General features: G+C 41.9%; 1 protein-coding gene across 2 annotated transcripts in view; it reads left to right on the top strand.

Moving 5' to 3' along the window:
- The first annotated feature begins 5,353 nt into the window (after positions 1-5,353).
- The window catches only part of jade2 (jade family PHD finger 2), a 233,344-nt gene continuing 223,925 nt past the window's right edge, over positions 5,354-14,772 (top strand). For both annotated transcript variants that reach the window (XM_082548884.1, XM_082548883.1), the window contains exon 1: positions 5,354-6,375. The gene's annotated coding sequence lies outside the window, so the exon portion shown is untranslated. The remainder of the gene's footprint in view (positions 6,376-14,772) is intronic.

The following is a 14,772-nucleotide window of genomic DNA, read 5'->3' as shown; positions in this document are numbered from 1 at the left end:
AACTATATAACATTATTAAAAATATTAGCCTAGCTTTAGCGTTTAGCAATTCAATTAGCATTACGTCCCATTACTGATCTTCTACACAAATGATTGTTTGTTTGATTGCTTTTTATTCTTGCGTTTTTGTTACTGGTTGTTTATTTTTGCATGTATTTATTTTTATACCTTTCCTTTTGTTAATTGTTGATAACTCTGAACAATTTCTCTAGTTGGTAAAGCAAATTTTTAAGAAATCTTCTGTCATGAACGGGCTGCGTTCAGGCAGGAATTGGACTCAAATGCAAACTCACTAAAGCAAAATGTGAACTCAAAATACAGTTTTGTTGCTGGGAACACAGGGAGCAATACAAAACTAAACTGGGAAAATCTACGAATATGAACTCCTGGGGAAACACAGGGAGAGACACGCAGCCATGAGGGAGGACGCAACAGAGAACTGAGGGAGACGCTGACCTAAATTCACAGAGGAATAACAAGGAAGTGAGAACACACTAGGAACACAGCTGACACTAATAACCATAACGTGACAGGGGAGACTGGACTGAACAGAATGAACACGAAAATGTGGGACCTTCACAATAAAACAGGAAACATGATGTGGGAGTGGAGGAGAGGCAGACGAGGGAGTGAGGGAACACGTTGGGGAAACATGGAAAAAATAGAAAAAAACATGAAGGGAACCACGGCACAAGAACTCACACCACAATATAAACACAGACACATAGAGAGACACAGAGGGCAGAGACACAAGGGCGAATCCAATAAACTAAACTGAACAACCTAGGAACCGCAGAATAAATAATGAACTAACAAAATACAAAAACACAAGAAAACTAAGAACGCTGGGTAAAAATGACCAGGACCATGACATCTTCTTCTGTTTTTTCATATATACACTTAATGGCCACTTCATTAGACACACCTAGTCTATTGCTTGTTAATGCAAATATCTAGTGAGCCAATCACATGGCAGCAACTCAGTCTGCAGAAGTTCAAAATGAGCATCAAAATGCAAAGAAAGGTGATTTAAGTGACTTGGTAAAAAGTCCCATGGTTGCTGATGGCACGCAGGTCTAAGTAATTCAATACCTGCACAGTCATTTTTAGGGCTTACTTAAAATGGGATGGCCAGACTGCTTCAGGCTGAATAGGAAAGCAACAGTAACTGAAATGACTGCTTGTTACAACCAACATATGCAGAAGAGCATATCTAGAAGTGCAACACATAAAACCTTGAAGCAGATGTGCTCCATACAGCAGACCACACCTGGCACCACTCCTGTCAAGAACAGGAAACTGAAGCTACAGTTTTCACAGGTTCACCAATACAGGACTTCTTGGTCTGATGAGTCTCGATTTCTGCTGCAACATTCAGATAGCAGAGTCAGAATTTATTGTAAACAAAATGAAAGAAAAATCTTCTGGTGTAAGGGTGTGGGAAATATTTTCTTGGTACATTTTGGCATCATTGAAACCCCACAGCTTACCCGAATATTGTTGTTGACCTGGCGACAGTGTACACATCTTCTGATTGTTGCTTCAGCATGATACGGTACCAACAAAGTTCAAATAATCTCAAACTGGTTTCTTCAATATGACAGTGAGCACTGATTTGTACTCAAATGGCCTCCAGAGTCACATGATCTGAATCCAATATAGCACTTTTGAGATTTGGTAGAATGGGAGATTCATATCATGGATGTATAGCTGACAAATCTGCAGCAGCTGTGTGATGCTGTCATGTCAGTGTGGTCCAAAATAACTGAGAAATTCTTCCAACTTGTTGTTGAATCTGTGCCACATAGAATTTTAGCAGCTCTGAAGGCAAAAGTGAGTCGAATGCAGTATTAGCAAGATGTAATATAGTGGCTAGTGAATGTATATAATGTGCGTAGTTGAGGTTTTGTGGTACCTTCGCTGTACTTAAATGTTATATAATATAGTATGAGATACTTGGAGTCAACTACATTTCCAAATGTAATCTACCTTTTTATCCACCTGCTTGCATTTGACAGCGATAACATTTCCTTTTTCAGCTTTTTATTCTGCTATTGCTGCTCTTACTTAAGCAAAATAAGCACTTAAATTATCAATAACTTAATAAAGCTTCACATAAGCAGTCCAAGGATAGGTTTAATATTGCTCTTATGCTTGACTTCTACATCACCTGTCTCTCTCTCCTGGAAATGTTTAATTAATTCACAGTTTAATTCATCGCACCGAAACTCCAGTGCAGAAAAAACAAGACAAATAGGACGTCTGAGTTATCCCCTTACAAAAAAACACTTTTTATGTCTCAGGTATGTAGATACGATATAAAGCACTGTGCAAATGTTATGGATCTTATAAGGATGCCATGTATGATTTATCATTCTACAGACAGAAGAAAACAATAAAACGCATAAGCTGTATTCGAATTCTTTACATTTAAAAGCGTTCCCCACCCAGCCAGCAGGCAGGTTCTTTCAAATGCTTGAGGAACTTTGCACAATTGTGTGAATTTAAGCTGTCTCAAGTGCTTCTGTCACTTTTGTAATCCCACACTGATTCCATCTCGGTCTGTGGGGGCCATACCATCTGGTGTAGGACGCCTTGTTCTTTTTGTAGCTGAAGATAAATCTTAATTGACTCTGGCTGTATGTTTGAGGTCATTGTTGTGTGCTACGGACCTGCATTTGAGCCCGATCAGATGCCGCTACGATGGTGTTGCTTGATGGGCAAAAGTTTCAACATCATTTGTAATAGTTTAAAAAAAGGAATACATTTTGTAATTTGATGTAATCAAAATTGTGTTAGCCTGATGATTCCTAATAGCTACCTCTTAAAAACTAAAAACCCCATCCAAAAAGTGCAGCCGGCAGATTAAATAAAAAAACTACAGCTACCATTTGACCTAGATCTGCTTCCTAAATAAACAACGTGTGCATCTCATCGGCCAGGAAATTGCATTAGTGCACATTAAAGCGACCGTGGAGGGGGGTCACAAGCTGTTTCCTCGGGAGACGCTACCTGCCTGTATTATGTGCAGGAGAGTGAGAGAGGGGAGGAAGGAAAAAAAAAACCTGGGATGCTGCTGTTGCATTTGAATGTGTGCCAGAGAGATCCCTCCTCTGTGTCCTTCACTGCCTCATTTCACTTTGTGCAAAACAGCATCACACCCTCTATTCCTCTGCCCCTTTCTCTCTCCCCGCTGTCTGAGTGACACCTGATATAGCTAGGATGAGCACTGTGCATGTTTTTGTGTGTGTTTGTGTGAGTGTGTACTGCCGGTTGTAGGTCTGCATGTTTCATAAAAGTCAAATTGTCCCATTTGTTCATCCGAATGACCTTAATTTCAGCATGCCTCCTGGCTCTGCGTCTGTGTGTATTGACCAGACATTTTAGATTCGGAGCCAAGATGAGTTACAGCAGTGGAGATGATGCACTGTCACTGCAGAGGTGCAGAGTTAAAAGCTACACATACTGAATGAAAAGGAGACCTTTTCTTTCACTGGGAAATGAAGACAGATTCGCTTGTGAGCACCTCAAATGACTTCGAAAAAGACTGTAAGAGAGGGGCAAAAATAAATAAATAATCCTGCTTGATAACAGCTGAGGAGGACAGTGATTTAGAGACAGTAGATGGGAGTAGACTGCATATTGATCAAACACCCTCTTCCCCTTTAAATATAGATTTTAGAGAAAATGTGAAGGAAAGTAATTTACTTGCCAGCTATTTCCTATGGATCACTGTGTGCAAATCAATCACTTGTGGAGAGATATTATCACTTAGAGTTAAAGAGTTTCTCACTTTGAAGTAAAACGCCAGATGTCAGTAACTTTGAAAGCAGTTAATGGTGATGGCAAGAATTCGGTATTACCTCTTCTTTGGACGTTAGCTGTTGGCTAATCCCAAACTGTTTTAACAATGTTGAGGTCTGGGCTGTGGGGAGGCCAATCCATGACCGATAGTGTTCAATTTATGCTTTTGTATCCATGAATGCTTTTACTGCATTGACCGTGGGTTTGGGATCATTGTCATATTGACAAATGAAACCGTTAGCAGAGGGTTTAGAACTTGGATCAAAGTCTGATGGTACATTTCAGATTTCATAATTACATCAATTTTGACAAGATCCCCAGCACCACTACCTGACATCCAGCTCTAAAACCATCACAGAGCCTTCATTGTGTTTTACAGTAATCACTCACTAATGATTCAAATCAAAAGTTTCCCATCTGGATTCACCACTCCATCAGACCTGTTGCCACTGATTTTCAGACCAGGGCTTGTGTGGAGATACTTTAGTGTTTTCTCTCTGTTTCCTTTCCTTAAGAAAGACTTCTTGACTGCCACCTTTTTAACTGACATCATCTCTGAGGAGGCTTCAGTGATCAGCTAAAAATGCAGGATCTACCAGTGTACCACTGTGTCAGATCTCTGAATAAAATAAAATAAAATAAAATAAAATAAAATAAAATAAAATAAAATAAAATAAAAGGAACTGCTATAGGTAGTTTTCAGGCCTGCCATTAATTGACACTGCACACCGTGCTTGGATATGTTTTCAGCTAAAACCTCTTTAAGAATCACCTTGTTGCTGCCTAAATGCTATTTTATGCCTTTATAACCACATTAGCGTTGGAATTTTACAAGTATTAGATAAAAGAAATGGGAAAAAATATATGCTTTGTCACAGTTAGTAAAAAAGTGCCTAAAGATAAAATGTAAAATTGGTTCTTTGCTGAGTTCTCTGTTCTGTGTAGACACAACACTGGTTCATCCCATTAGTTAGGAGCCTTTTTATGATTTTAATGATTCATATGTCAGTGTTAAGTAGCTTCTGAAAATCGTAAGGAACAAGGACTGGACTGGAAATGAGTAAAAAAGCAGCCAGTGTCCAAGGAAAACCATCCAGAGAACTATTGATCAAGCGCACTTTATTCAGGCTCTAAACTCTCTTCTAAACCCAGTTATTGCAGTCACATGTCAGCCATTGTTGTTGTTGATGTTTGGTTATCTTTTCATATACAGAGAAGGTTTCAGTCGGCAGCACTTTGTCAGATATTTTTTTAACAGTTTTATTTTTCTTCCTATGAATGAAGAAGCTACTTTTTTTTAGGGATATGATAATAACTTAGACACAGCTCAAAAAACTATTCATCTCTCTGAGCTCATATAGCCAAATGTGCATTGATGGATGAGTGATCTATTAATTCTTAAGGATAATATTCATAATTTAAAATAGCTGAGATGTGTTTTGTGTGTGTGTGTGTGTGTGTGTGTGCGCGCGCGCGTGTGTGTATGTGATTGCATTACATAACTTTCTTCCATACAGTAATGCTGTATCACTGTGACAGAACTGGCAGGTGAAGGAAGGTTCAATCCCCACGATCTCCTCTCCGAGGCGCAGTAATCTAGCGTTTGTCAGAGTAGGAAGTGCAGTTTGCGGTAACAGTGAATTGAAAGTACGCCATAAATATGGCGCCAAAAGAGTTTTCAAGCTGATGATAAGAGCTGATTTTTCTCTCATTCTGTGTTGTCTTTTTTATTTTTTTCTTTCCCGGGGGGTGGGAGGGAGAGGGCTAGCAAGAGAAGACCCGCCTGTGCATTTGTGCAGAGCGGTGTGCACGTACACAGCACCGGGCAGAGGAGTGGAAGCGAGGCAAGGCACCGGAGCAAGTGAAGAAGACGAGGAGGAGAGAGCGCTGTGTTTTATTTTTGAAGGAAGGGGACGTTGCGAAACTGGCTTGCAATCTTTACTGACTCGTCGCTTGGAAATAAAGCAGACCCTTTTTTCTTTTTCTTTATTTCGTTTTCTTTTTAAATCCTCGCTTCTCCTCCTGCTCCTCCTCCCGTGCGGCTGGCACCGGAGAGGAAAACAGTCGGATTTTGACACCACGTTTGGGGTTGCTTTTTGCAAAATGCGACACGCTTTCCTGTGAGCGCTATGTTGTGCGCACCTCGCAGCCCGTTACGCCGTGAACGGTAGCAGGACCGGCCGCTGCACCCGCTCCGTTTGTTATTGACTTGTGGAGGCTGTATCTCATCCTGGCTGCCACTTTTTTTGGCTGGGGGGGGATTTTTATTTCGGATTTGGACTCGGTCGTAGGTCTTTGCAGAGCTGACGCGCTGTCAACACACCGAGAGGTGAGGTGAGGTGAGGGGAGGGGAAGGGACAGTCCTGTCACCTAGCGTGGACCAGGAGCCAGCTTTTTTAGCTGCACTGCTAACAGCCTGCCAGGGCACCGAGTGGGCACGCTGAATTAGTCCTAAACCGCCTCCGCTGTTGAACTACATGTGCCTGGCTCCCAATGATCTCCTAATCTCTGGGAATCGCCCGCCGTCCAGGACTGAGGACGTCTCTGTACCCGAAGCAGACAGCGATCAAGGTAAAATAAGAAATAACGCTGATTTAGTAAAAAAATAAATAAATAAAAGTAGAAGAAAATAAACATCCGAAGTCCACTTTGCTGCTGCTGCTAGTGCTATATCAGAGCTAGGCTAGCAGCTGTGTACGGACTTTCTCGCAGCGGACTTGTGAGTTACAGTCGCGGCTGTGGCGCTCCGCCAGTGAGCGGGGCAAACGGGTCCAGGAGAGGTGGCGATGTTGTGGGTGAGGCGTGGGGATATGCGCTTTACGTGTTGCAGTGAAGAAAAGACAAACAGCGCCTTTGAAAGCAGAGCCGGTGCACTCACTGCAGGGACATGAAATTAACCGGGGAAACTCGGGCCATGTTGTTGTGCTTGAAAAATGTGACGTGAACGAGCCAGCTCCCCCCGTGGGAATCAAAAGAGTGCGAGCTGGTTAGTTGGAGCGTATCCAAGAGTGTGGTTATTGTTGTTATTATGCATTTATATTTTTTCGGGGCGTAATTGTTCGCGGCAGTGGGGTGAGTCGTGTGGGATATTTTAAATATAAACAATGAAAAAAAGAAAACTTGCGGGGGTGTTGAGGGTCGCACACATGGAGAGGCGCATGAGGTGAAGTTGTGAAGAGAGGAGGAGGTCTGGGATGGGGTGGGGTTGGGGTGTTGGTGGCACCAAACAATTTGCAGGCCCTGGGGATTTGCAGGTTTCTTCACTGCTCGGTAAATGGAGGGAGGGGGGTTCGGGCAAAAGGGACCAGCGGAAGCTGTACTGCTTTTAGGAAGGCTGGGCACGCAAGCATACACACATCAAGGAATTAGAGCAACTTCTCTCTGCCCCCTTCACCCCATCCCCCTTCCTCCTGCTTCGTGCTGTGCTGATCTAGCTGGCGTCAGAAAAGGGGGGGCTGTTGTTTACCTCTAAGTCAGAGCTCTCTCTGAGTGTGGCAGATGCATTCATACCTGGAGGGGGGGGAAACAACAACACCACCAGGACATGACACGTGGATGCAGATGGTGATGCTGCAAGTCAGATGTCTGCAGGATTAATGTGTTATAACTGGGGCATTTGCCTCCTGTGTGATTTTTTTTTTTTTTTGTGGCCACCTACTCTTCAACATTTGCCTGGAGCACCTCCAAAGAACACAAGTATATCTGCCTATTAGTGCTAATTATTAATGGATGGAGCAATTTATCAAATTTTTTTTTTTTAGTTCAGAAAGGCTGAAGTGGCTCTAGCGTTGAATCAATTGAATTGTCTGGAGATTTGTTAGATGTTCCCAGTAGTGACAGCCTTCCCTCCCACATGTGCATCATTATCATCATCATCACGATCGCCACTTGCAAGCAAGACCTGTGCACATATGCCAACAACTCCACGTGCTTCATGCCTACTCTGATCCTCAAGTATGGATGCAGGTAGCGATTACACAGATGCGCACAAATACATACCTTCACCTCAGATTGTCTTCCTCACACAAACACAAACACAGACACACAACCGTCCTCCTCCCGCTGGGTATGAAACCGGAGATGAGTCACGGTGTGTGGGGGTATAACAGCTCTCTCTCTATCCCTCTAGCCCCTTCTTAATTTTTTTTCATATCTTTTTCTGATGCAGTGCTATCTTGTTCTCACTCATGCTCATTTCTCTCCCGCTCCCCACCTTCCCTCCCTCGGGTCTCTCTTCGCTCGCCTAGAGACAGTGGTTGTTTACAAAATCAGCGAATGGGGATGAGTGCTGTTGTTATTTTGCTTCCACATTTTTGATGACAGCCCTCCAGCCAGTCGTCTGTATTTCAGTTGCTTCTTCATCTTCCATTGCTCCATCTCATTCAACTCTCCCTCTCTTTCTGTACTCCATCCACTCTTTTGTGCTTTTCTCCACCAACTTCTCCATCATCCATCCATCGATCCATCCATCGTACCGCCACTCCCTTCACACCATGTCATTTGCAGACCTTTTAAGCCTCACATGTGCCCGTACTCACACGTGTGTCTAGGCGTGGGTGTAGTGTTGCGTGTGTGTCTGTGAGTATTAGTGTCTGCTGCGTTAAGCGCTCAGCTCTGATTGGCTGGAAAAGGGGGTAAGGTCCCCCACGTGGTGTGTTGTATCGCATTAGCTGGCTACGTAGGTGATGATGAGGAGGAGGAGGAGAGATGCTGTTCATGAATGGACGGCTGACGTCACTTAAACCGTACCCTCAATCCGTCACACACACACACAAATGGATGTTTTTACGCACATCGCTGATGAAGGCTGCGAAAGCGTGTATAGTTTTTGTTGTTGTTGTTGTTGTTGTTGTTTTGTTTTTTAAGAGTTAGATTTGGAGATTTGTCGTATAGGAAGGATGGGAACCAGCTGAGCGTGTGTGTGTGTATGGCCGCCTTCAGGCGTGTTGGCTAGCTGTCATGTTCATAGCTCTCTGCTCTGATCTGCTTAGTAACCAACTAACTAACCCAGCAGCATGTGGGCTACTAGCTGAGGAGGATTTGTGTATCTGTGTCACAATACTGTAACTGTTCAGCTGAAATTTCTTGTAGTTTGAGACGATTAAACATTCTTAATTTTTTTCATTATTATTGTTACTTTGTGTTTCCTACATGCTTTTTCACAGCACTATTTATATATTTGCCCCCTTCCTGATTTCTTCGATTTTGCATACTTGTCACATTCAAACGTTTATCATTAGACAAAGATCAGAGTAAATGCAAAATGCAGTTTTTCAATGGTGATTTAATTTATTAAGGGATAAAAAAGATCATTCAAAACCTACCCTGTGTAAAAATTGCCCCCTAAACCTAATAACTGGTTGTGCCACCGCCACCCTTGGCAGCATAAATTGCAATCATGCGTTTGAGATACTCACCAATGATAGTCTTTTACATCACTGCGGAGGAATTTTGGCACACTCTTCTTTCCAGATTTATTCGAGGCTATTTCGGCATGAACAGCCTGTCTAGGGTCGTGCCGAAGCATCTCAATTAGATTTAAGTCCGGACTTTGACTGGGCCACTCCAAAACATTCATTTTGTTTCTTTTGTTTTTTGAGATATTCAGAGGTGAACTTGCTGGTGTGATCATCAGTTACAGCAAAGTGTCCAGGTCCTGAAACAGCAAAGCAGCCCCACATCATCTCACTACCGCCACCATGTTTGACTGTTGATATGACCTGACCTTAACTGAGGCAAATAAGACCAGCAGTCCTTTAGATGTTGTTTGGGTTCTTTTATGACAACCTGGATGAGTCGTTGATGAGCTCATTTGGTAGGTGGACCATTACTGGGAAGGTAATACCACTGTTGACTGTCGCTGTGGTTTATTGAAGTAATAAAGTCTTAGAAATGCTCAACAGGTCTGGCACTAAGACTGGCAGCTGCTTGTAAAGTTGAACTCAGCTTTCCAAAAAAATATGGTTAATCAGTTTTTTTCATGATTTAATATGAGGAGTGGCATAATTAATTTTGGATAACTCAGGTTTGGATAACTCTTAATAAATGAAATCAGCATTTAAAAGCTGTATTTTTTATTTAACTGGAATATTAAAATGTGTCTGATGATGACAAATTTAAGACAAATATGCTAAAAAAATCAGGAAAGTAGAAAATACTTTTAACAACAAAAACTTTAATGTTTTATTCAGAATAAATTCATATGTGGAGTTGCCATTAGTTCACTTACAGTTTAGCTTAGTTCAGATTGTGTTAATTAGTTTGTCCTGCACAGATTTTTGTCGTGTCTTAGAGGTTTTGCAGCACGAAACAAACCATGTGTTGGCTTAAATGCCGCAGGCATGTTTTTATGCATTACCCTGATGTGTTCTGTCAGTGTTTGCTCGAAGCAGATGACCCCGCTGTGGCCTAGAACCTCATTAGCGGCTTCTTGTGCGTGTGCATGCGTGCACATGCTAACCTGCTGTTCTGTGAGCAGGAGATGACGTCAGACTTCAAGGGGAGAGGGGGTGTTTTCATTTTTATATATTTTTTTCTCGTGTCACTGTGAGTCAGCCTTGTTATTAAGGGATAATTGCAAAGTCTGCACACCTGCACAGAACACTGGCGAGGAGGAAAATGTGGAACATATTTCAAGAGAAGACTTTTGCAGGAGTAATTGGAATGTGCTTCCTAACTGTTTGGTCTGCAAAACCTGTCCCTTGTTGACTGAATGAGAGCAGTGGATGCTGCGGTGCACCAGATGTTTTTTCAGAAAAATTAATGATGCTTTTTTTTTTGTTTTGTTTTTTTTTTTGTTACATTTTACAGGAAAGCCTTTTTGAACAAAAACTGTGTCGGGAAAAAAAACTTGTTATTATAATTTTTTCATATCAGTGTAATGACTATTTCTGTCAAACTTAAATGTAGAGCATTATAAAATTTTATTTTAAATAAAAAAAACTTAGGTATATATAGAACCTGCTATTGTTTTTTTTTTTTTGTTGTTTTTTTTTTTACCCTGGATGTCCTTTCCGATGCAGCTCCAAAAGGATTTGTGACAGACTGAACGTGGGGTCTTTGCTTGTTTGGAAATTTTGTGTGAAACCACAGATGTAGGTCTGACCGGTCGAAAGCTTCAAGTCTTACGGGAGAACACAAACAAAATGGAAAAATAAATTATTTGATTAGTTTAAAATAAGCAAAGTGGGTAAATTCAAGAAAAATTCACATGTAAACAAAGGAGAAAATAAGCAAAAATGAGCTATTCATTCAGCTCTGGTCCTCTTATGGCAGGACTGTCTCAACGAAGTGGGCAGTCAGGATTATATATGGACTAGATGTGTGACCGGATCACAGATCTGATGTTGGAGTGTCGCTCGCACTCCTGACATACTTGTATACTGTGTACAGCTGCAGTGGCTGCTGGATGCATTAGTCTAACCTGTTATGGCTCTAACTCTATACCCATCACATCAATGGTTCAGCACTGTGCTGCTCTCGTTGTCATTGGCCTTTCGTGTTGTCTGTCAAAACATGGTTTGAATGACTTCTGTCGACTTTATATTGGCCGTCTCATGTTGTAATTGAGTAAAGCTAGTTCACTATTAGAGCAGGGCGATATGACCAAAAATATTTATCACGATATAGATTTGAAAATTTGCGATAACGATATAACTGACGATATAATTGACACTAGACAAAATACTTTACAACTCCACAACTTTATTAGTGAAAAAAACCCCATCAATGTATTTTCACTTAAACAAGCAGCTGTTTTTTACATTAAAGTTGTATAAAAACGTAACAGTGCAAATGCAAATTCCTTGCTGACAGTTTAACCAAAAGGCATTTCCAGTGGAAACTGGCCGACATATCCTCAGCATAACCATGTATAATATCCACAAAACTTAAAAAGAGGTTATACACACACAATACGGTAATATTATGTTGAAGCACAGTACGTATCACTCCGCGAGGCGCCTGCCTACGATAGCCGTAATGCTCCGACAATCCATCAAGCGCTGCGGGTTCGTAGCTTAGCAAAGTCGTACTAAAACATTTGACAGATTTTCGAGTGCCGTGTACGACATAAAATCGTTTCGAGGTCAGTAAACACAACCAGAATTCATACATAAAGCACACGGGATTATAATCTGTCGACTTTCAGAAAAATCAAAGGATTGATTTTAAGTGTGCCGTATTTTCCAAAAAACACGGTAATAACGACGGCCCGCTAGCATGCTCTACCAAAAATAGTGCTTTGTTGTGTGTCTGACGGACGAAAGCCAAACCAGTTCCACACCACTGAAGTTGGAGCATTTTTACAAACCTGGTTCATCCGTTTCATTCAACGATCCGCTTTCGCCCTTGTCATTCTGCGTCGCCGCCATGTGCGTATGTAAACAAAGGCACTGCGCATGCGCGTTTTACCCTTATTCTATCGTGATATTTCATTTTCTTGTCGTTGCCCAACATTATACCGGTATTACCGTGAACGGTATGATATGGCCCAGCCCTATTCACTAGAATTATTTTTATAGTGGTATTGCACAGGAATTAGCACATATTGCTTTATCCTTTTTTTCTGATACTGTAAACCAGCCCAAAGTTTCAAATAATGAGGGATTATGCTTGTGTTGCCCACAGAACTGCTGCAGCAGCAAAGCAGGGCATGCACGCTTGTGTATGCACACGAAAGAAAGCTCACCCACCCTTTATTAACTGAAGTAATATGTAATCCCATATATGCTTTTTCAGAATAAATAGCAGAGAACAAAAAGAATCTGTTGCAATAAGTTCCTCATCCTACAGACAGACTTCAGTGCTATCGTCTTGGACTGCAGCTGGTGGAGGTAGTCCTTGTTCTACTCTGTAGCCTCAGAGGACTACAGAGTAGCAGCACTAGCTGTCAGCCTGCTGCAGGCTCTGGTTAGGGTGACCCTCCTGCTCACAGTGGATCTCCAGAGGAGTATATCATGACCAGCTGTGGTCCAAGAAGGTAGAATTAGAGTTTGTCTGAGGGGCCACTGCTGTATGCAGCGACTGAACTGTCAAAATAAGAGCAAGGGTATTTGGCAAAACCTATTCGAGTGGCCCTGAATTTACACAGGCAGCAGATATCCGTAAGATATCTTCAGGCACAAAACTTTGACTATGAGAAGCCTCATCTATTTAATGTTCAGACTTTTTGTTTAGATGGGGCAGCCAATTAGCTTAAAGGGAGGGTTACATGCTGCACCAAGGCCTAATTTAATGAGGATTATTTTGATCTGTAAATTATGCAAACTAACTCGAGGCAAGTGAAAATGGGGATAATAGGACCCTTTTAACTACATCAGCCGTACTAAGAGATGCATATTATATGTACATGTGTTTAAGTAATATAGTATATCTGTGAAAATCTGTGAAATATTTAAGTTAGTTTTAAGCACACAAGATGTAGGGTCATTTCTGAAAATAGAGGTGAAGCCCACAGTTGTAGAGTCTCAGGTGACTCGTGCACAAAGTTAAAAAGCAGAAACATTTAAAATGTGTTATTATGCTCAGACACATTTTCCCCTTTCTTCCTGGTTTGCTGGGTTATTCTCTTCTCTCTCTCTACCTCCTACTCTTATTTCCAGGGGAAGAAAATAAAAATAAAAGTCTAGTTGTAAGCACATTGATGGACAGGCTGACAGATGCCGCCTGAGCTCCTGATGGGAAGAGTTTCAGGAGTAGGTATGTGTATGTTTTTGTGCTGAGCGAGGGGAGTAAACAACAGATAGAAACAGTATGTCCGGCCTTCCTTTGCTGTAGGAACGCACGGTGATTCGAGAGGAAAATAAGCCTTTACTGCGCTTATTTGTATTTAATGTACATGTGTCGAGATGCTACATGTGTGTTTTGAACTGCCAGAAATTAGGATAAACTTAAAAGAGAGGCAGAACAAAGGCGATGAGTTGTTGAGGAGGTAGTCGAAGACAGCGACAGAGGGAGGTGAAAGGTAGTAATAGAAGATGAAAGACAAGATGTAGGGTAAAGGATGGGAGGTGCAGGTAGTCGGGGTTACTAGAGGGTGAAGGGCAGAGTGCTCATCCTCAATCTCTGTCCTTGTCGTCCTTCCTTCCAAAGGCTAATGAACTCCCGATGGCAGTGGAGACGGGAGCTCTGGATCAGCCTTCCATCTCTCTGTGTTTCTCCCTCCCTCCCACCTTCCCTCCTCCCACCTGTCGTCCCCTTTTGCTCTTTCTCCTCCCGGGTTTTTGGCAGAGCCCGAGGCTCCCTGGCTCCGATTCACCTTCTTTATTGTTTGTCAGCAGATTTTAGGAGATGGAGCGGGAGGCTTAGTTAGAAAATGATTTGGACCTCAGCCTTGTTCCCGCTTTTTTTTTTTTTTTTTTTTTTAATTCCCTTTCATTCTCTCTCCTATCTTTCTGTTTTTCGCTCACTCATCCCTGCTCCCATAATGCAGCGGCAGCAGCAGGAGCAGTGGCAGCATCAATAAATATTGTGTTAATGTTCTGGTGGCTGGAGCCAGCAAGGTGCTAAAGGAAATCTATTTGATTTCTGTGGCTCTTTTGTTTGGCTTCTCAGGTTTGTGTGCATATATGTGCGTGCACATTTGGTGTAGCAGCATTAAGTGTGTGTAAAGGTTTTTGTCTTTTGCTCCATTTATTCCCTCTTCATAACGCAAGCGCACTTCCTCTCTTCTGCTGCCGTCCTCAGAGTTTCCTTATTTTCTTCCCGAGTTTAACACTGTTTTACTGAGACGGAGTCCCTTAAGGATTTAACTGCTTCTTTATAGCTAGCATGAGCATTGTACTTAGAAACAGACACTGTCGAGGGAAGCTGCTTGAGGTATTGATATGCATAAAGTAAACTAGTTTGTATGTGCGTAATGCTACAAGGTATATGTGAGATCAAAGGGTTCAGGTATGGTCTATCTGTCAGGCAGCTATTTTTAGACTGAGCTATTGTGTAAGGTATTCCTAGAAAGCATTTTATAAC

This window comes from Aulonocara stuartgranti, assembly GCF_965226115.1.
Source record: "Aulonocara stuartgranti genome assembly, chromosome: 10".
NCBI lineage: Eukaryota > Metazoa > Chordata > Actinopteri > Cichliformes > Cichlidae > Aulonocara > Aulonocara stuartgranti.
The sequence above is the reverse complement of the archived record's forward strand: the minus strand, read 5'-3'. Positions and strand labels throughout refer to the sequence as shown.